The sequence below is a fragment of the Vicia villosa genome, linkage group LG5 (assembly GCF_029867415.1).
Source record: "Vicia villosa cultivar HV-30 ecotype Madison, WI linkage group LG5, Vvil1.0, whole genome shotgun sequence".
In the NCBI taxonomy this organism is placed as follows: Eukaryota; Viridiplantae; Streptophyta; class Magnoliopsida; order Fabales; family Fabaceae; genus Vicia; species Vicia villosa.
The window spans coordinates 71210463-71234572 of record NC_081184.1 but is presented as its reverse complement, the minus strand read 5'-3'; the positions used below and the strand labels follow the sequence as shown (position 1 = coordinate 71234572).

Sequence of the window (24110 nt, the reverse complement as noted above, 5' to 3'; positions counted from 1 at the left end):
AATTCGTGATGTGGACAGAGTCTCAGCATGTCCTTGTATCTCTCCCATGCTTCGAATAAAGACTCGTTGTCTTTTTGTCTAAACCCATTCATCTGGGCTCTCAGCATGGCGGTCTTCTTAGGTGGAAAGTATCGCGCCAGGAAGACTTTATTTAGTTCATTCCAGGTAGTGACAGAATTGGCGGGTAAAGACTGGAGCCAAGCTCTAGCTCTATCCCTCAGCGAAAAAGGAAAAAGGCGCAGTCGGATAGCTTCTGAACTGACACCATTTTCTTTTACAGTGTCTGCATATTGCAAGAACACTGACAAATGAAGATTAGGGTCTTCCGTCGAATTTCCAAAAAATTAACTTTGTTGTACTGCTGACAACAAAGATAGCTTTAGCTCGAAATTATTTTCCTCAATAGAAGGAGCAGCAATGCTATTGTGTGGTTCAGCTTGTGAAGGAATGGCGAAAAACTTGAGAGGACGCGGCTGTTCTCCCATGGTTGATTCTTCAACTGGTTCTGAAGTTGGATTAGGAACAAGAGTGCGACTTCGTCGTAATCGACGTGATATAGTGATAGAACGCTCCGGTTCGGGAATTGGCAGCACTAAGTCTTCACTTCCAGAGCGAGTACTTGGCATGCACAAAGGGAATTAAAGTAATTTGAATTTTCCTTAGTCTCTACAACGTAACAGTTAATTACGATATCGACTAAATTAGTCCCCAGCAACGACGCCAAAAACTTGATCGCGACAAAGTGGGTATGTCTGTGATTATGACTTCAATTGCACAATCTATCACGTAGTTTTAAAAGATATCGAACCCAAAGGACTAAGAATCGACCTAATGTAGTTAATTGTCACTACGTAAATCTAAGGCTATCGTTTGATTGATTAAGATTAGACGAGGGAAATAAGAAAATAGAATTAAATTAAATCAAAAGGGAAATTATATCGGTATGTAATAGTCGGACGTCGGGGATTTAGTAAATTATCGACGCGGATCGTAATTTAAAAATACCTTTCTGTAGAAGTCATTAGTTTAAAAACCTTCCTCTCACACTCTCGTGTTTATTGATTACGATCTCATTATTAAACCTAAGTGAGCGCTCTCGCTGTATCAATTAAAGTTTAAAATGATTTTTGAAAACAAATGAAGACTAATTAACCTTGAAGCGCTCTCGCTGTATTTAAGGTTAATGCTTAATTCCCGCTGTCCAGTTAAAACCTTAAACTCTCGTTTTTATTGATCCTAACTTCTATCATTTTTAACTCGTTACAAAACAGTTTAATTAAGCATTAGAAATTATAACCAGATAAGTAAATTTTCGTTAATAAATTAGGTCGATAGCGTCACTAGATTCCCTTAGTTATATGACTTTACATACCGATAACGGATATTTAGCCGCACATTATTATGATAGACGAATCAGAACAGATATAACAGATATAAATTAATTCGGACATAATTTGATAAATTAACATGAACAGTAGATAATAATTAATGCTAATAAATAAACCTGAATTAAATTGCAGACTGAAAATTGTAATCTTGCAGCACCGATTCTTGAATCCGGGACTTGAAATAAATGCTGAAACTAAATCTAATCCTAAAAACTAACAAAACTAAATCTGAAGCTTAAAAAAGAAATTGAATTGCAATAGTATTTCCGGTGTGGAAATATATTGCAGAAAATGGTTTTGAAGAAGTAGACTTGAACTGGAAATTGAAATTGCAGAATAGAAAATGACGGCAGTAGGGTAAAATTTAGTAACCCATTCAATTGGTCTTGCTGGGTATTTATAGAGTTGCTACAGATTCTTGAGTTTTCAATTACTTCTTCTCAGTAGCAAGCTTTACGGAGGAGAAATTGACGGAGAGAAAACTGGGCTTGACGAACGTATCTTTCTGGGCGTGAGTGTGTGACTCACGTCACACACTAAATTGTAAAGGGGGTGCCGACCGGCAGGGAGGGAGCGTGATGGACGGCATGTCCTTCCTTGTGCCACTCGTCACGTGCTCTCTTCTTGTCTTGGGCTTTTGGCTTTGCAGCATGGATGGTGGGCCTCTTTCTTCTTATTTGCACCCCCATCAATTCAAGCGTTCTTTTAGCATTTTTCTTTCATTTGCCTTCTTTATTTGATCATTTCTTTTGCAAGCCCTGATTTAATAAATACCTGAAACAAATACAAAATACCGGCATAATGCGAAATAAAGTAATAAAATCGAAATAAAATAAGATAATAATACATGTAAATTAAGCTAAATATACGATACGTTTTCGTGTTATTAGTTGGTAACGTGCAGGTAACGACGTGGAGTAGCCGTTTACCTATTAGCTCGTGTCGGTGTGTCCATGTCTTGATATCTTTATTTCTATTGGATTATATTGTTACATCTCTGTGAGATATGTTGGATTGGTTGATTGCCATGATCGGCGTAAATGAGAGATTTTGGTTTATGTTGGTAATGAATTCCGCTGCGATGTTTCTAAGTTGTTTGTATTGAATGACGAATGAGTTGAGTTTTACTCCGATGTATGTGTTATGTATATATGGATTATGAGCATGTTTATGAATTGTTTTAAGTCGAAATTATGACGCCTAAAATATTGATGTTCGTTTTGAGACTTTTATACTCTGATTTTCCTGGAAAAGCTAATGTTGTTGCCGATGCATTGAGTCGCAAGACTTTGCATATGTCGGCACTGATGGTTAAGGAGTTAGAATTGATTGAGCAATTCAGAGATATGAGTTTGGTATGTGAAGTGACCTCTAAGAGTGTTCATCTGGGTATGTTGAAGATTAATAATGATTTTCTGGATAGTATCAAGGAAGCCCAGAAGTTGAATGTGAAATTGGTTGATTCGATGGTTGGAATCGATCAAATTCAGAATAGTGATTTCAAGTTGGATGTGCATGGTGTGTTGAGATTTCGTGATCGGATTTGTATTCCTGATGATGTGAATTTGAAGAGAGCAATTCTTGAAGAAGATCACATAAGTAATTTGAGTATTCATCCAGGAGCTACCAAGATGTACCAAGATTTAAAGAATTTGTTTTGGTGGCCTGGGATGAAGCGTGACATAGCTTAGTTTGTGTATGTGTGTTTGACTTGTCAGAAATTGAAGGTTGAACATCAGAAGCCTGCTGATTTAATGCAACCGTTGGAAGTTCCGGAATAGAAATGGGATAACATTTCTATGGATTTTGTGACGGGTTTGTCGAATACCGTGAGAGGACAGGATTCGATTTGGGCGATTGTTGATAGGCTTACGAAGTCGGCTCATTTCATACCTATTAACATCACTTATCCAGTTTCGAGGTTGGCAGAGATTTATGTCCGTGTGATTGTGAAGTTGCATGGTGTTCCTTTGTGTATTGTTTCAGATAGAGATCCAAGGTTCACTTCAGATTTTTGGAAGAGTTTGCAAGAGGGAGTGGGTTCTAAGTTGAGGTTGAGTTCGGCGTATCATCCTCAGACAGATGGTCAGTCGGAGATGACTATTCAGTCTTTAGAAGATTTGTTGAGATCTTGTGTTCTTGAATAGGGAGGTACGTAGGATACTTATCTTCCATTGATCGAGTTCACATATGACAATAGTTACCTTTGAGTATTGGCATGGCACCTTTTGAAGCGTTGTATGGTCGAAGGTGTAGGACTCCGTTGTGTTGGCATGAATCGGGTGAGAGTGTAGTACTTGGACCTGAGATTGTCCGAGAGACTACTGATAAGGTTAAGTTGATTCGTGAAAAGATGAAGACTTCTCAAAGTAGGCAGAAGAGTCACCATTACAAGAGGAGGAAAGATTTGGAATTCTAAGCTGGTGATCACGTATTCTTGAGAGTTACACCGGTGACCGGTGTGGGGAGAGCCTTGAAGTCGAAGAAGCTCACTCCTCGTTTTATTGGACCCTATCAAATTTCGGAGAAGATTGGTAATGTGGCGTATAGGGTGGCATTGCCGCCTAATATTTCAAATTTGCATGATGTGTTTCATGTGTCGCAACTTCGGAAGTATGTTTCAGATCCTTTGCATGTAATTCATATGGATGACGTGGAAGTGCGGTATAATCTCACGGTGGAGACTATGCCTATAAGCATTGAGCATCGCGAGACGAAGACGCTTAAAGGCAAAGAGATTTCTTTGTTGAAGGTAGTTTGGTCGGGTGCTACCGGTGAGAGTTTAACGTGGGAATTGGAGAGCAAGATGCGTGAGTCATATCCTGAGTTGTTTGTTTAAGGTAATTTTCGAGGACGAAAATATTCTAAGTGAGGGAGAGTTATAACGTCCGTTTTTCATTTAAGTATGTTACTTAATTATGTTCTATGTGATTTAGTTAATTATTATGTGTTAATTAGGTGCTTATGAGATGTTGTGCTAATGGTTGGGTTTTAGTAATAACTAAAATAAGTTAGAGAAGCTTTTAGTTATTGGGCTTGAGTTAGCATTAGTAAGTGTAGGGTGTTATTTAAGGCTCATTAATAATTAAAAGGATAGTAGGGTTTAACTAAAACAAGGGTTTTAGAGAAAATAGAAATTAGAAGCTCATTTGGGATTTTGGTGAAACAAGAGAAGAGAAGAGAGAAGAGAATAGGAGAATCTCAAGGTTGAAGATAGAGTTGGCTTCAATCCAAAACCTAAGGTAAGGGTGGGGTTATTCCATGCTAAAGGGATGTATGATGATGTTTAGGATGGGTTGGATTGTATGTTGAACCATGGATTGTCTTTGTGTAGGAATGTTAGGGTTTATGAACAAAATGCATGAATTTGTGATTAGAAATGTATTTTGATTGATGTTTGATGATAGATGATGATATATTTCGTGTTTATACATGTTTAATTGCTGTTTAGAATGAGTTTTGGGTGAGGGAAGGGTGATTATGCAGGTCTGTTACTGTTATCGTTTTTCAGCAAAATCGCGCTCCCGCTAAGCAGACGTGGGTCCACTAAGCGGATGTTTTTCTATATGGAAAAATAAAAAGGCTCGCTAAGCGGAGCCAGTCCGTTAAGCGAAGACTGTTTCGTAAAAAGCTTCTGCCTATCATCCCTTGTGGGCCGCTAAGCGGACCCTGTTTCACAAAACTTGTTCAAACCTTGAATTGATCTATCTTTTGAACCGTAACTTGTTTTTAATTGCCGTCCTCTGTGAAGCTTTCTTCAATGTCTTTCCAATGAATATGATTTGAAAACCCTTGAATATCTTTTTGAAACCTTTTCTTGGATTGAATTGTTGGATGTTGTGATTGTTGTTGTGGCATGAAACATTGTTGTATGATGATGCAACATAGCGACGTGATTGTGAAGGAATGAATTACTACAAAAGTAATGATGTTTAGTTGATGATTGGACGATGTTGTCGTACGTTGTGAATATGTGTTTTGTGGATGTGTGTTATTGTGTCGCATCCATTACATAAGTGTCCTTTAACATGAGAATGGTAACGACTATTAGCCTGAGAGATGGCAACGACTATTAGCCTGAAAGATGGCAACGACTGTGGCCCACTGGCAATGATTGAGACGAGAGTTTTTCTCCGAATGGTACCACATGCATTTGCATAAGTTGAGTCACATTTGAATTGCATTTGTTGTTGTTGTGAATGTGTGTTTGTTGTGATGTGATGATGAGAGGCTATTGTGATGCATTGAACTCATAATTGTGAATGGAATATGTTGTCGTACTTGTTTATTGACATGGTTACCGTTTTATAAGGTGTTTGAATGATATGAATTGTTGGTAACATGTTATGTGATGAGAAGTGGTGATATATGTATGATCTTTACCATGCTTTGAATATTATCATACGTTTCTTTATAATGAATGATATCTCACCCCTTATGTTTGAATGTTACCCTCCATTGGTAACGTGCAGGTAACGACGTGGAGTAGCCGTTTACCTATTAGCTCGTGTCGGTGTGTTTATGCTCTAATACGTAGCACTCGGGGGATGTCTAGTTTGCTTTGATGATGTCGTGTTTTATCGTCGTTGTTTTGTCATTTCTTGTATTATGTCTGAATATGATTATTTCTCTTGGACTATGTTGTGACATATTTGTGAGATATATTGGATTGGTCGATTGCCATGATCGGTGTAAAGGAGATATTTTGGTTAATGTTGGTAATGAATTCCGCTGCGATGTTTCTAAGTTGTTTGGATTGAATGACGAATGAGTTATGAGTTTTACTCCGATGTATGTGCTATGTATCTATGGATTATGAGCATGTTTATGAATTATTTTAAGTCAAAATTGTGACGCCTCAAATATTGATGTTCATTTTGAGACTTTTATACTTTGATTTTCCTGTATATCTGCGGGGTAGATTTGGGGTTTTACATTATGACCCAAATTCTAGTTTTCTCCCATGTACCTAGGTTTGGCCATACAATTTACTGTTGACGTTTTTTACTATTCACGAAATTATGAGGCATGCTTGTAGGAATTTCATGGAGAACTAATTCCCTTGAGCCAATTTTCTGTATTCAGGTTCCGACTGTTAGACGCTGGCCTTAGGATCTAGAGGGGGGGTGAATAGATCGTTCACAGTTTTACGGAGTTAAACGACTTTTCAGCGGAAGTGATTCTGAATCGACTCGCGTCTATTCCGAACCACTATCGAAACGATTGTATATGTGTTTAAAAACCAGTCAAAAACTTGAGGTAAGTGATAAGAGTATACGTTGCAGAATCAAAGCGTTGCTCTTATTGAAAATCAGATTAAATTCTTGTATGATGGACAATGTTTGCAATGCAGTAAAAGTGATAGAAACAAATATACAAACACTTGGTGATAATGATCAAATTGACGGTGATTCAATATGTGATGGATTGTGATGTTTATATAAGTTCTTAATTCACAATCTTAACACTCGAATCGTTGATCAATTTGCTATTATAGCCAAATATGAACAGAATGTAAATGGAAAAGTAAAAGCGACAAGAACACGATATTTGTTTAGGCAGTTCATCGATCGTCCTCGCTACGACTACGTCTGCCCTCAATTCCAAACTAAAATTGGGTAATCTTTCATTAATGTTGAAAGTAGTATATACAAAGAAGATAACAAAGCGATAAACCATAAACCAATTATGTCGATCCTTTGAATCTTCTTCCCCCTTAATCTTGAGTCAGATCAAGGTTATCCAAGAGCTTCACTTTGATCCCTTTCTGCAGTGTCTTCAATTCCCTCGAACCCTTGTTCTTCAATCTTCACACTCAGCCGGATCCTCGATGAAGCCTCTTGATAAAAACCCCCAAGAAACACCTATCTTGGAGGACAAAACCCGCAGATTTTATTCACCAAAAACCCCACAAATCTTCACCCACTAGGAATCTTCAATTCCGTTCCATGGACGTTATCGAACTCGATCACTAACCCTCAACGCAAGAATGATTATGTGTAATTGTGTTGGAGATGACGAAGAACGAAGATGAGAAGCCTTTGTGTATCTTTCAGTCGTTGGTGTTCCATTCAATAATGACCCTTGGACAATATATATGATAGCTTAACAGTTGGAGATGAGAGAAACAGAATTTTTGGCATTCTTGATCAGTTAGGTCGACCTCTTGTGGTGCTTAGGTCGACCTAGCAGAGCTTGCAGAATTTTGCTCCCAGTTAGGTCGACCTGTTTAAGGAGTAGGTCGACCAGAATCCTCTTCAAATGCATTCTGGGGACATTTTCTCAGATCAGGTCGACCTAGTTGTTGTGTAGGTCGACCTAGCAGGCTGGTATGTAATTTTCATCTATTTAGGTCGACCTAGATGATGTGTGAGTCGACCTAGCAGAAGTATATGGATTTTTCTCCATTTTAGGTCGACCTGGGTTGATGGTAGGTCGACCTAACTGCTGCTTTTCTGCATTCTTCTTGTTTTGCTTGTGTTGAGTCAACCTATAAGCATAATAGGTCGACCTGTTCTGACATGAGTGATCAATGCTTGCTTTTCTTTGAGTTTTCTGCTTCCACCTTGTTGCTTGTATGCTTATTGAGTTTGCCATGAATCAAAAACATCTTTGTGATTGTAATCTTGTATTCACATACTCCCCCTTTTTGATGATGGCAAACCAGTAGTCGAAGCTTTGGTAGTAAGTGATAACGTCTCAACAAAGCTCCCCCGTACATTCAGCATCTATCTCTCAACAAGGCAATCTCTCAACAAAGCTCCCCCGTACACTCAGCATCTATCTCCCCCTTTGTCAACATCAAAAAGAGATACAACGAAAATAGAAGAGTAACGAGAGAAACATAGATAAAATGATAAAACAGGAAACACTAGCATTCATAGTGTAATAGATAAAATGTAGACAGTGAAACCATAAGAACCAAAAGGTGTTTTAAAGAACACTACAACATACACAATCGTTAACAGAAGTACGTAGAGATGACATAATATCCAAAGGAAAACTTTGAATGTTACAATCAAGCACACATAATATTCCGACAAATTTAAAAAAAAAACTAAACTAAGTACTTAGAGACTTTAGTAAATATTTATGACAATGATGGAATGAGGTGTAATGATATGATGAAAAGAAAAGATATGCATCCTAACGCCTTCCCCGTCTTCCTCTTCCTCTTTGAAATGATTGAGGACGGTCTTCTTCAACTTGTTCCAACAGATCAAGCACGGAGTGGTTTAGAGTATTGAAGCTTTGACTTATGTTGGCATGACGATGCAATGCCGTTTCCTCAAACTGATTCTGTCTTAGAGTCGAGTTGGAGGCAAAAGTCTCAAAATCGCTTTTGTGGTCTTGAACTAAGTTGTACAACGATTGATATTGTCGTTGTTGTTCTTCATAGCGATCTTGTTGGAGCTGTTGCATTTGTTGAAATTGAAGCTGTTGTGTGTTGAAGTGTTGTTGTTGTAGGAGCTGCATATTTTCTAACATGGAAATGATGTTGGTTTGATCTGGCGGAGGCGGAGCCGTGTATCCCCAAGGAATATCCTCTTGTTGTGAAGGAACATATCTCCAATTTGCATCCGTATCTTGTGCAACATCTTCCATGTGATGATCATCATCATTTGCATTGTCTTGATCAATTCCTTCTTCTTCATTTCCTGCATTGTTTCCAAACTCCGTGGGATCATCATAGTTGTAGATAACCTTCCCTGTTCCCTTTTGAATGAGATAATAGGTTTTCCTAACTGGATTCCAATGGTATCCCATAAGAGTCAAGGTGGTTTGTGAGAATTCTTGAGATTGGTGTATGCGAGTGTAGTGTAAGTGATCAAGTCGCATGCCGAAGTGATTGACAATTGTTTGAATGATTGATCCATAACACAGGGCTGTAGTTTTCTGTTGGACCTCATGAAACTTGGCAGCTAGGAAGTGAGGCCAATGTATACGCGTTCTATTTTGCAGCAGATACATGAGCACCACTTCATTCCTTTCAATTCTGGAATACCCTCCTGCCCTTGGTCGAATGATTCTTGAGATTACCCAATTTAAGAGCCTAGGATCTCGCTTCAGATGACCGGCTGTTATTGTTTCATTAGGTCTGTCAAATACGGAAGGGTCTTTGAGGATAGTCTTCATGTAGGCCTCATGGTCATAGTTTCCCGGTACATCCCCGTCTACCATACAGAATTCATCACCTACAATTTTCAGACCAAAGATACTAATCCAAGCCCGTTTGTCAACAACATGTGACCTAGAGCCCATTTTGAAACGGAAATTACAACCATCCCCTTTTGTAAATCCTGCATAGAAAGCCCTAACGGTATTTTCACAGTACGGAGTATCACATTGCACTAAGGGATGAATATTTTGATGTTCAATCAAAGCAGCGACATCGAGGATATGTATGTTTTCGACAAGATTTGGATCATAGGTATATTGCTTAACAATTTTTCTTTTCATCTGCCAATTCTCAAAATTTTCCCTACAATCAAGATGAACAAGAGCACTTACCGGTTGAGATGATGAACTAGAAGCAATTTCCTTTCCTTTTCTTGATTTTGGAGGCATGGTTGAAGATGATTTGTGTGAGAGGGATGATTTTTGACACTCTTTGAACTTTGAGGAATTAGGGTTGGCCGTACACAATGAAGTGAGAATGAATGAAGATGGAAAGAATGAAGAATGGTTATGTATGGGGATGGGTCGGGTCGACCTAACAGACCCAATTTGGGAATTTTTGAACCAGTAGGTCGACCTAAATGAAGGCCTGGTCGACCTAACAGAGGTAGTGAGAAAAATAACCAGTTTAGGTCGACCTAAAGAGTGAGTAGGTCGACGTAACTGGACAATTTTAGTTTCTGCTGAAATTTTTCCTCTGTAGGTCGACTCAGATACAAGGTAGGTCGACCTAAATTGCTTCAAAATGTTTGAAATGACTTAGAGATGTTGCTATATGATGGATTTATGCTTAGTTGCTTGCTTGTATGCCCAAATTATGATATGTTATGAATGGAGATGATAAACACATATGTAATTGAGATATATAGATAAACATATATGAAGTCACTATAAGCATGTTAATTGATAGCATATTATAGCATCAATAAAATTTTTGGAAGTGAACAATAAACATGTTACCGCTTTCTCAATATGTAGGTGTTTTGTCATCATTGTGTGGAGTCCTCTTGTTAGTGTTCCATACTCCTAGATTTGATGATGAATTGTTTTGATGGAATGTTTCACAGCTTGATTTGCTTGATTTTTGCGAAAAACTCATCTAGTATCGATCACTTGATGTTCTCCCGGATGCGGGACATGGTCCCAAACAATATTCTGCTTAGAATAGGTTTAAAATTTCTTTGCAATGCAACTTGCCAATTGCACATCAAGTAATGCGTCCTTTGTGTTTTTCGGGTTAACTTGTATTTGTGATGTATCTTATACATTTGTGATGGCCAGGTCACCTACATTTCCTCTGCCAAGTATGGTTCTTCAATCTGTCTTTATAGATGACATACCAAGAGTGGTATGTCTTCCTTTATGTGTCTTGAGCACCATCTGTCAAGGAACCACCACCTTTCGGCGATGTCAAGACACTTTTCCTGCAAAATTAATTTAGAGTGGAAGGTCCCCAATCTTCATTGGGTCCTGGATGGTGAGTACAGACATTGTTGCACTTAGGCAACCATTGAAATACTCCTTTAGGAACTAAAATTCTCCTAAATTTGCATTTTTCAATGGTATGTCCCTTTTTGCAACAATAATGACAGGTAATATGATGAGAATATGGAGTTTTGCTAGTTGATGCTTTTGGTACAAAAGTGTATTTACTATATAAAGGAGTATACGATCTTTTGAACTTATTTGGATCAACCGCAAAAGTCACTTTTGGTTGTAGAGCCTTGTCTAACTTGGCTTTTAGATCTCTTACTTCTTTTTGCCAAATGTGACATGTCTCACAACCAAACCATGATGTAGGATCAATTTCAACTTTATCCTTTTGAATGTCTAGCATAGATTGTTTTAAAGCTTCCATATCCTTTTCGGTTTTCTCAACTTTTGATTCAAGATATGAAAAGATTTTCTTATTTGAGGCCAAAAGTTTGAAAGCTTTAATTGCATCTCTATGTAATTCTTCAAAAGCAAGTTTTAGTTGAGAATGAGATACCTTATCTACGAGTTCAGGTTTAAGATGACTTACAACTTTCTTTTTCTTGTGTTGATGAGCCATGAAACATAGGTTAGCTGATTCTTCTTCATCGCTTGATGAGCTTTCACTAGATGAATCACTTTCCCATGCTATGTAGGCTCTTTTAGATTTATTATGACCTTTGCTTTGGTTCTTCTCCTTTTCTTTCTTAAGGTATGGACAATCCGGTTTGTAGTGACCGGCTTTCCCACAATTGAAGCAAAGACCTTTGATTTTTCCTTTGTTGTCATCATCTTGTTTGAACTTGTTTGATTACTTTCTATAGTTGATCAAGCCTTTGTCAGAATGTTTTGCTCCATTTTTCTTTAGATATTTGTTGTATCTTCGCACAAACAGTCCCATTTCCTCATCATCGGAGTCTTCGTAATCACTTGTATCACTATCCTTTGGCTCTTGTCTTGAGGTCTTGGAGCTTGAAGCTTTTAGAGCTATTGACTTCTTCTCTACCTCTTTCTCCATGTTCTTTTCTTTCTTTGCCCTTTTCTCATGCATGTCAAGGCATTTAAGGTGTTGTTCATGTTCCTCTAGTTTACCAAAGAGAGTGGTAATGTCTAAGGTGTTTAGATCATTTGCTTCCTTTATTGCTGTAACCTTGGGTTGCCATTCCCTGTTCAAGCATCTTAAGATTTTGTTAGTAGCAACTGCATTGGAAACAGGTCTATCAAGAGAATTTAATCGATTTTTCAGGTGAACGAATCTCTTCTGCATGTTTTCGATGGATTCACCATCTTCCATGTGGAAGAGTTCGAACTCTTGAGTTAACGTATTGATCCTAGCTAGTTTGACATCATCCGTTCCCTCGTGGGCAACTTGCAATGTGTCCCACATAGCTTTAGCTGATCTACAATGGGAAACGCGATAGTATTCATCAACTCCTAGAGCTGAGATTAGAATGTTTCTCGCTTTCCAATCGTATGCATATCTCTTTTCATCTTCAGCATCCCAAGTATTTTCTGGTTTTGGAACAACTGCACCACCTGCATTTGTCATGGTGATCTGAAAGGGACCATTGACAATAGCTGTCCAGATGTTCCTATCAATTGCATTGATGTGGACACACATACAATCCTTCCAATAGCCATAGTTTTCACCGTTGAAAACTGGAGCTCTATTGTGAGCCCCTTTAGGTCCGGAAGCCATCTTTCCAATAAGTGTTTCACGTAGCACGGAATAAACCAGAGCTCTTGATGCCACTTGTTAGACGCTGGCCTTAGGATCTAGAGGGGGGTGAATAGATCGTTCATAGTTTTACGGAGTTAAACGACTTTTCAGCGGAAGTGATTCTGAATCGACTCGCGTCTATTCCGAACCACTATCGAAACGATTGTATATGTGTTTAAAAACCAGTCAAAAACTTGAGGTAAGTGATAAGAGTATACGTTGCAGAATCAAAGCGTTGCTCTTATTGAAAATCAGATTAACTTCTTGTATGATGGACAATGTTTGCAATGCAGTAAAAGTGATAGAAACAAATATACAAACACTTGGTGATAATGATCAAATTGACGGTGATTCAATATGTGATGGATTGTGATGTTTATATAAGTTCTTAATTCACAATCTTAACACTCGAATCGTTGATCAATTTGCTATTATAGCCAAATATGAACAGAATGTAAATGGAAAAGTAAAAGCGACAAGAACACGATATTTGTTTAGGCAGTTCGTCGATCGTCCTCGCTACGACTATGTCTGCCCCCAATTCCAAACTGAAATTGGGTAATCTTTCATTAATGTTGAAAGTAGTATATACAAAGAAGATAACAAAGCGATAAACCATAAACCAATTATGTCGATCCTTTGAATCTTCTTCCCCCTTAATCTTGAGTCAGATCAAGGTTATCCAAGAGCTTCACTTTGATCCCTTTCTGCAGTGTCTTCAATTCCCTCGAACCCTTGTTCTTCAATCTTCACACTCAGCCGGATCCTCGATGAAGCCTCTTGATAAAAACCCCCAAGAAACACCTATCTTGGAGGACAAAACCCGCAGATTTTATTCACCAAAAACCCCACAAATCTTCACCCACTAGGAATCTTCAATTCCGTTCCATGGACGTTATCGAACTCGATCACTAACCCTCAACGCAAGAATGATTATGTGTAATTGTGTTGGAGATGACGAAGAACGAAGATGAGAAGCCTTTGTGTATCTTTCAGTCGTTGGTGTTCCATTCAATAATGACCCTTGGACAATATATATGATAGCTTAACAGTTGGAGATGAGAGAAACAGAATTTTTGGCATTCTTGATCAGTTAGGTCGACCTCTTGCGGTGCTTAGGTCGACCTAGCAGAGCTTGCAGAATTTTGCTCCCAGTTAGGTCGACCTGTTTAAGGAGTAGGTCGACCAGAATCCTCTTCAAATGCATTCTGGGGACATTTTCTCAGATTAGGTCGACCTAGTTGTTGTGTAGGTCGACCTAGCAGGCTGGTATGTAAATTTCATCTATTTAGGTCGACCTAGATGATGTGTGAGTCGACCTAGCAGAAGTATATGGATTTTTCTCCATTTTAGGTCGACCTGGGTTGATGGTAGGTCGACCTAACTGCTGCTTTTCTGCATTCTTCTTGTTTTGCTTGTGTTGAGTCAACCTATAAGCATAATAGGTCGACTTGTTCTGACATGAGTGATCAATGCTTGCTTTTCTTTGAGTTTTCTGCTTCCACCTTGTTGCTTGTATGCTTATTGAGTTTGCCATGAATCAAAAACATCTTTGTGATTGTAATCTTGTATTCACACCGACCTTGAGGTTATTATAATTATAATTCAGTTCTATTCCTTTCAATATTAATATGTGTCTCTTGTTTGCTTAATTCGATTTACATAAACTATATTTATTTAATTCGGTTGGTTGTATGATCCTAACTATAGTCACGTTATCGTTTGCTTAATTCGTTATCCTGTCCGTTTAACTCATGTTTGCTTAATTCATGAAACTTAATCATGTTTGCTTAATTCGGATAATAGGAACATACAACTTATACTATCAGTTGCGCTTGTCATTGGATATTATAATCGAATAGGAATAGATAATCCGCTTAGGAGGTTGGAATTACAATAATCAATGATAGATAGGAACCGAATCAACAAATTATCGTTTTAGCTTATTTTATAATCACTTATTTTAATCACTTATTTGCTCTATTGTTTATAAATAGATCTAAAACAATAAACCCCCAATTAGATTTCTATTAGTTAATATCAAAACAAGAATCCTTGTGATACGATACTCGAGTTGTCGTTACCGTTAACTACAATTTTCAAAAATAGTCGTTTTTGATCCGTGCCCGACAGCATATTAAATTGACGCCGTTGCCGGGGATTTTTGTTGTTATTAACTGATATTAGAGTCATAGGTTTAGTGTTCTCGCGTTCAGGTCGTAGTTTCCTCAAGATTTTGGCCAATTCGCGTTTAGAATCGAAAAATTCAGTTTTTGGAAAAATCGTGTTCGATTGTAAAATTGTTTTTGTCTGAGCAGAAAAATCGTGCAATCAATACTGCCTTACTCTAGAAGAGTAATGGAATTTGACCCCAAATTGCAAAATTCCTCTTTTTTCTATTTTTAATTAATTTTTTTACTATTTTTGAAGTTTTGAAAAAATCCAAAAAAATTTCCATAATTCTTATTTCGTCTAGTTGGATGGAATTTTATGTTTTTATATTTTTATGAATTTAATTTAATCGTTTTCCTTCTTTCTATTTGTTTTTGACTGTTTGAGACATAGTTGGTATCTATGTGTTTGTTGATAACATGGCTGAACAAAGAACTTTGAGACAGTTGGCTGCCCCTGATGTAAACTATAATGGTTTATGTATTGAGTATCACACATCTGATGCACCTTTTGAATTAAAATCTGGTTTGATACATTTGTTGCCTAGGTTTAATGGTTTTGCAGGTGAGGATCCGCATAAGCATCTGAATGAATTTTAGGATGTGTGCTCGACACCTTCCGAACTTTCACTAGAGGATATTGTCAAACAAATGGCTGCAAATAATCTCCAGTATCAACAACAAATAGATTATACTCTTCAGACTTTGCAAACACAAATTGGACAACTTGCCACTTTGATGAATGTCATGCAGCAAGCTCAAGGATCAAACCAACAACCCTTGGAAGAGCAATCTCTTTTTCAAATAGAGTTGCTTTCTGAAACTATTGATGATACTTGTACTGATTTGCTTGCATCTGATTTTCCATCACTCCCTGATTTTGATGATGTTTACTCATGTTTGGATTGTACTGACACTAACATTTGTGTTGTATGTGCTGAGATTGATGCTTCCTTGAAGGGTAACATATTTACTACAAGTGAAGTTGTTATCGATGAAGTTGTTCATGTAGCTGATACTCTTGACATCCCGGCTGCCTCAAGCACTCCTTCCATTAAACAACCACCTTCCCGAGAGCTGAAACCAATTCCTGAAAATCTTAAATTTGCTTATTTAGAGATGAATGAAAAACTTCCAGTTATAATTTCTTCTAAACTTTATTTAAATCAAGAAAGTAAGTTTTTGCAGGTTTTGAAGAAGCATAAGAAAGAAATTGGATGGACCTTGGATAACATTTATGATATTAGTTCGTCCATGTGTGTGCATAGGATCTCACTTGAAGATGTAGAAAAAGTAATGAGGCAGCCCATAACCTTTGGTTCCTTGATGTTGTGAAAGATGAGAGCACCTTCACATGCCCATTTGACACTTTTACTTTTAGAAGAACATTCTTTGATCCTGGAATAAAAGGTGAAGGCACTAATAAAAATTTCAAGTAAAAGGGACATTAACTAAAGCTACTCCATGAGAGCCCCACTTTGGAAGAAGAGAATGTAGAAGATCTCTCTTTAGGAAAGGCTGCTTATGTGATCACATATCCTCCTTGACTACTCTGGTGTGTTCTTTCCTTTCTCTCACTCTTATTTTATATTTATGTTCTTTCATTGAGAACAATGTATGTCTTAAGTGTGGGAGAGGGAATCATTTATTTGTTTTGTTCATTCATTTGTTTTGTTTTCTTTCAATTTTTTGTTTTTGTTTTGTTTTCAGTTCTTAAAGAAATGCATCTTTTTTAAAGTTTTGGGTTATAGATTAATATGAGGTTAGTTGTGGAGACTTGAAAAAAAGTTCGCAAGATCGGTATCGTCTTAACACTGTAAGTCTCCTGCATATGGAAATTGATTTGAATTCTTATTATGTTTTAGCCTTAAATTCTCATCCTCTGAGAGCTCTTTAGTAGTTTATTTCAGCAGTCAACACCATCTCACACACACTCTACGCAAGGAAGCCGATGAAAATAAGTGAGTGATCCATTTTTTATTTGAAAAAAAAAGAAGAGAAAGGGAATACACCTTCTAAGTTTGGTGACTCTCACCCGGTCACTTAACCCAACGGATGTAGAACCTTAAAAAAAAGTTGATAATAAAACTCGTTGTTAGTTGGTTCAGCGGTTTCTGGTGCTGAACTTGGTAGGGAGGATTACGGTTCGATCCCCCGTAACTACAACTGGGTAAGCAAAGGGTTATGCCACGTAAGTACCAGAACCCCATGCAAAAAGGATCAGAGTCACTAACCGATCGCCTTGGTATGAGTGTGTGGAGATAACGGGCTTAATGTGATTGCGCCTGAATGAAAAAGAGCAAAAAGGAGGATGAGTAAGTTAGGTTTTGGCATAATAACATGATTCAAATTGGTTTGTATATTCAGGAGACAATATTAGTGTTCCTACGAAGATGCTGTGTGCTTCTTTGTTTTGATTTTTTTTTTAATTTCTGCTCGAAGTGCAAAAGTTCAAGTGTGGGGGAATTTGATCAATGCATTTTGATGCAAGTTCCTTTATGTTCGTACCTAGGCATTTCTATAATTTGGTTTGTTTATTTTTCTATTTTATTATGTTTTTATATTTGTGTTTAATTTTGTTATTTGATTTTCGTACTTATTTTTCAGCTTTAGCAGTTTGCACTGAAACGATCATAACTGGAGCTCCGATAATCCGATCAACGCGTTCTAATAATCGTCAGAAAGCTGAGAGAAATAGCTACAACTTTTGTGCTGGAGTCGAAGTCAGATTCTGAGTGAATATTTTCCAGAATTTCGTATGAAGCTGCATCATTAGTTTTATTTAGTTTTGGGTCATTAGTTTTGGGCCTGGGTTATGTCTGTTTGACCCCGTTAGGTTATGACCCGAATTCTGGTTTTCTCCTATGTACCTAGGTTTGGGTGTACAATTTACTATTGACGTTTTTTACTATTCACGAAATTATGAGGCAAGCTTGTAGGAATTCCATGGAGAACTAATTCCTTTGAGACAATTTGCTGTTTTCAGGTTCCGACCTGGAGGTTATTATAATTATAATTCACTTCTATTCCTTTCAATATTAATCTACGTCTCTTGTTTGCTTAATTCGATTTGCATAGACTATATTGATATAATTCGATTGGTTGTATGATCCTAACTATAGTCACGTTATCGTTTGCTTAATTCGATATCGTGTCCGTTTAACTCATGTTTGCTTAATTCATGAAACTTAATCCCATTTGCTTAATTCGAATAGGAATAAAAAATCCTCTTAGGAGGTTGGAATTACAATAATCAATGATAGATAGGAACCGAATCAACAAATTGTCGTTTTAGCTTATTTTATAATCACTTATTTGCTTTATTGTTCATAAATCGATCTAAAACCATAAACCCCCAATTAGATTTCTATTAATGTTACATTTTTATATTATTAGCTTTTTAAAGATATAATTCCGTGAAAGATAAAAAGTCAATACAATTGTCTCTTTTTAAAAAAAATGATATTTTTTTCTCAAAATTAATATAACCTTCTGATTTCTAAATAATTAAAATATTGATATTTTTTCAAATTAATAAAATATAAATATTTATATCCTTTTTTAGTCATTGTTAGTTATTTTAAAATAGTTATTTTAATGTATATTTTAAAATTTTTTTGACAATTTTTTCTTTGTTATTTAAACTTATTTCTATTTACATAAAGTATATTATTAAAAAATATTAAACTACACTTATATTGATAGGTCAACTTTAAAAACTTTCATATATATATATATATATATATATATATATATATATATATATAATATTTTATCTTAAAATATTATAATTAATTAATTTAATGTGTAACATTTTTATATTATTACCTGTCATAAGTTACTATTAAGGTCAAAATATTATAAGATGAAACCCTCTTTATGACATTCACCAATTATCAAGGTCAAAATAATGATACAACATAGTACTAGCTTAGTTCTTAATCCTGTAGAGCAAATAAAACTAATTTACACTACAAACACCCCCTAGCAGATCTTCTGGCTATTCTACAACCGTGACTTCTGGCTATTCATTTCAGGATTCAGACAGAACTTTCAGGTAATGCTATACAAGAACACTATGCTTAGTTTTATAATATCAATCTAGTTTTCATATATTCACCAAACAGGATCAACCAATTTTACAACACGACCAGTTCAACACACAACTCATATTTGGAGTTTATAATATGTTTACCTCAGTATCAATGAAAGATGTAGAGTGAAAATGTTGGTAGAGCTTTCTTTTGAACCTGAAATTTCATCGATTTTGCGGTTAATTAGATAAACCCATAACTAAAAAGCTTCTACTTTGTGAAAACCAAAACTTCTAAGTAGAATTTAATTTGAACCTGATTGTGAGAAGAAAGCTTGTGGAGACGTTGTTAAAGGAGGAATTCGTTGGATTCGAAGAACGATTTTGCCGATATCACAACTATTTTGACTAACCCATGGTTGTGATTTGGAGAATTACAATACAAATGACGATTAGGGTTTGAAATTTGAATAATGATGAAGAAGAGACGAAGAAGATTGGGATTAGGGTTTTTTGTTCTTCACTTCATGCTGCGTATGTTTCTGAAAGTTGGGAGGATAGTATGTGAAAACCATTACTTGAACCGATTTGGAATAATGGGTACCGGTTTTTTTTTTTTTTTAATTTAATAAATGGGCCCCCAGTTTATAAACATAACTTTGGGTTGGGTTTTTAAATTTGGATTTATTTGGATTGTAATTCGGTTCATGGTTACCGGTTATTTTGCACACCCCTACACATAATTAATGCATTAATTACCCCATTTTAAATCTTGACTGCACCATAAATGTTGTTGTCACCTTGGGAGTATTGATCTTTATGTTTTCTCACATGCTGCATAATTATTATTGCAGTGAAAAACGTAAAGGTTTACCCTTTAACTAATGCAAACAAAAACCCTACCCACTATAAGAATCAATCCAATGTCAAAATCTTCCTCCAACCGATTTCTCTTCTAAATCAGTTTTAGTTTTTGTTGCAAATTTCGGTATTGCTTTTCTTTGAAAATTTTATGATTCATAACAATTCTTTTCATGTAAAATCTTCAAACTACATTGTTTTTTTTTTTGAATTTTTCTTTGATGATTTGTGTTAATGTTGTTGTTTGTACGTTCATCTTCATTGTTCTTTCTATTTCATAGTTTCATACCATTAAATTTCACCTCTGAAGCAGTTTTTTCAGTTTTTTTGTTCTATTGTTCATGTTAATTTAACTTTTATAATTTTCACTGCTTTAGTGTTCATTCGGTCTTTCTCGTTTGTAATATCATTCTTTTTCATTGTTGTTTGGTTCATATGTTCATTCAAATATTATCTGTTATGAGTTTTTCAGCTTTATTTTTTAACCTTATCATCAACCTTCTACATTTTTCAACTTTTCATATCTACTATCCAAATTGCCAGCCTCATCAATTGGGATATGAATGAATTAGGTATAAGATTTTGTGGCAGGGTTACAAATTGAAAAGGAGAAAATGTAAGATTTTTATTTTCTTCATCTATCAATCTTATCCTTTTTACAAAATCAAAAAATTGAATGGTATATATAATTGCAAATGGATTTCGATTTAATGTGTTGCTTTTGGTTTCTATTATAAATTTCAAAAGTTGGTTACTTTCGGTGTATGTTGATTATGATGATTTGAATCCCTTCAGTATTTTTATTTTCTTCATTTATCAATCTCATGTTTTTTTTACAAGGAAGGAAGTTTAGTGAAGATGATATAATTTGTGATTTGAATTTTAATATTTTATGTTTGTATATTTCTGCATTTGATGTTATCTCATGCATTTCAGAGATTGAAGAAAGTGATTTCTGAGTTCATTCTGTATGTTTTTTTTATGTATTTGTTTTCATTTATCAGTTTTCTTATAGTACAGGTTTAAGTTAAGGAAGCAAATTTGGCATTGCCAACAAACCTGATGTTGTGCAAAATGTATCTTCACATGTGACTTATAAAGGTATTTTCTTTTCAATCTGTAACTTTAATAGTTAATAGTTTGTTATAAAGATATTGCTTTTTTACTAATGACATTAGATTTTTTTTATTGGAGTGCCTTTTGAATGTGGGTAAGGTATATCAGAAAATAGTAAAGTGGTTAATAAGCAAGTGGTTCGGGTCAAATTGTGCTTCGGTTACGTCATCTACAACTCAAACTCATGTAGTAAACTCAACTCATGTAGTAGGGACAAGTTCAAAAGCGTGAGCAATAATGGGAAAAAGAATACAAAGTCATTTTTTCCTGTAATAACTTACTATAAGAATAAATTATTTAATTTGTATCAAATAGAATGAGAATTCTGAAGGATAGAAAAACACTTAGAGAGGGGGGGATTGAATAAGTGTATCCCAAAAACTTAGAAGATAAAAACAATCAACACAATGATTTTTATCCTGGTTCGTTGTTAATCAAACTACTCCAGTCCACCCCCTTAGAGTGATTTACCTCAACTGAGGATTTAATCCACTAATCCAGCTGATTACAATGGTTATCCACTTAGAAACACTCTAAGTCTTCTAGAGTATACTGATCATAACTTGATCACTCTAGGAATTCTTCTAGAGTCTACAGATCACAACTTGATCACTCTAGGAACCTTTTACAATCAATGTAAAAATAACGTTTACAAGAGTATATATTTTCTTCTAATAAAGCTGTAATCACAACTGTGATATTTCTCTTAAGTTCTAAACTTAACACTCACTAAATATTACAAGAGTTTGTGAGGTTGAAGATGAAGTTCGTAAGCTTTTGAATTTGACAGCGTTTCAGAATATTTGCACAAGTGTTCTACTTTGCTTCTGATCAAAACTTCTATTTATAGGCACTGAGAGGAAATGACTGTTGGGAGCATTTAATGCTTTGCGTGAATAGTACAACACTTCATTTAATGTTTCACACTTTTGACAACTACCTCGAGCCTTGCTTTTGCTGCTTTTACTGACTTTGCCTTTTGTAGCTTCTAACGTTCCTTTTGTCAGTCAGAGATTTGACGTTTCAGCCTTTCATCTTGTACTTTCTTCTTGACTCAGATTTTGTAGATAACAACGTTTGAATATCAGAGTCAATCAGCTTGGTGTAGAGCATCTTCTGTCTTCTGACTTTGAAGAGCTTGAGCGTGATACCATCAGAACTTCAGAGCTTGTTCTTTTGACTTTCATTCTTCTGATGCTTTCCAGTTCATGTTCTGATTCTGCATGACCATCTTCAGATGTCTTGCCAGAGCATGTTCTGATGAAGCCATCCAGAACTTCCTGAGTCAGTTGCTACTGAACGCTGATTTGTGCATACTCTTTATATATTTCCTGAAATGGAAAATGCAAAGGATTAGAGTACCACATTATCTTATACAAAATTCATACATAATGTTATCATCAAAACACAAAATATTGATCAGAACAATTATTGTTCTAACAATCTCCCCCTTTTTGATGATGACAAAAACATATATAATTGATATGAATCTGTATCCAGAATATCAGATGAACAAAGAAAATTACACAGATATAGCATAAGCATATGATCAGAGTGTGTGAATATGTCTCCCCCTGAGATTAACAATCTCCCCCTGAAATTAATACTAGAAGAATTTATAAATAACAAACTTCCCTGAGTATTTTTCCATTTCAGTTGAGACTTTCACTTTGAATAGAACTTCAGAACATTCAGAGCTTCTCTTCAGAGCTTCCATTGGACAGCTGCAGAGCTTTGAATTTCTCTTTGTAATCAATTGTATATTGTATTAGAGCATTCTTCTTGCTTCTGATCTCGAAGCTTCAGAGCACTAAGCTTGCTTCAATTCTTTAAGAGCTTCAGAATTGCTTTTCCCCATATATTTGCTTCTCACTTTGAGCTTTGTCCAGAATATCATATTCCTGCAAAAACTATCAAAGACAGAAAAACTTGCAAATAATGTTAGGAATGTTGAGACTTAATCCCAGCAACGGATATTATAAATCAATTCAATTATCACATTTCTCCCCCTTTTTGTCATAACATCAAAAAGCATAAAGATTCAAATGAAAAAGACACACGGAGTGAAGAAAGAAAAGATAATTTTTCATTGATAGAATCAGAAGATAATCAGTACAGAAACAGATGCAATTCAAGTAGATGCAAAAACAAAGAAAACAAACTAAGACACAAGACATACTGCGACTGGCTAAACTTAGAAGCTAAGATGGCCAGAAGGTTCTTAATCTCAGCAATGTCATCAACTTGCTTCTTGGTAGCTTCCTTTTGAGTCTGCATAAAAGATATGAACTCTGCATTTGTATCATCTTGCTTGTCCAAACGACTAGCCAAGCTTGTTTAATTCTGTTAGTGCTCTTTCAAGGTGTTCAGAAGAACAGAAGTAGAAGAACCAGCAGAAGCATCGTCAAAGCTGTTGTTCAGAGCAGGAGGATTTTCATCATCTTCAACCATAAGAACATCTTCATGATTTTCCTCAACAGGAATCTCTGTAGCAGGATGATCTAAGCCTTCAAGAATTGCAGCTAGATTTTCTGGAGAAGTTGGAGTCTCCGGTTCTGGAGGGTAGACAACTTTTGGGAACACCATGTTAGGAGCCTTATCAGAAGGATTCTCCCTGATCCAGTTGAACAAAGCCTGAAAATCTCTAGTCAGAACCTTGTATGGATGTGGTTTCCACACAACGATTGCCAGTGGATTTTCTTCTTCAAGCTCATCATCAAACTCCTTTTCTTCAAGAGGCTTCCAGCTGGTGATGGGATGGTAGTATCTTCTATCATCATACTCCAGAAGGAATCTAGAAGGTCCAGGAGTAGCAGCTAGACAGTCCTTCTAAAGATCCAGAAGATCAAACTGAATCTCCCTTCTAAAAACTCTCTAGAGCTTTCCAGCAGCTCATGATCCATCCTGGATTCATGAGCAACCTTTAGAACATCTAAACCTGTTCTGATGTTGTTAGATATAAATTCAAAACTTGCATCAACAAAAGATCTTGGTGGTTTAGATTTGGGAGATGAGATGGGAGTTTGAAGAGTGAGAGAAGAGATTGGCTTATCTGGGTGATAGAAGGCATATGGTTGAGGAGCTCTATCCAGAACAACTAATGTTTCAGAAGAGGGTGGTTGAGAGGATTCAGCTTCAAGGTCAGAGTCTAAAACAACAACAACAGGGTC

The 24110-nt window shown here is 36.2% G+C and overlaps 1 non-coding gene across 1 annotated transcript; it reads left to right on the top strand.

Moving 5' to 3' along the window:
• LOC131608403 (small nucleolar RNA R71) lies at window positions 1–107 on the top strand. The gene has a single exon (XR_009285666.1). It is a non-coding gene; the product is annotated as a small nucleolar RNA R71 (small nucleolar RNA).
• The last annotated feature ends 24003 nt before the right edge of the window (window positions 108–24110 follow it).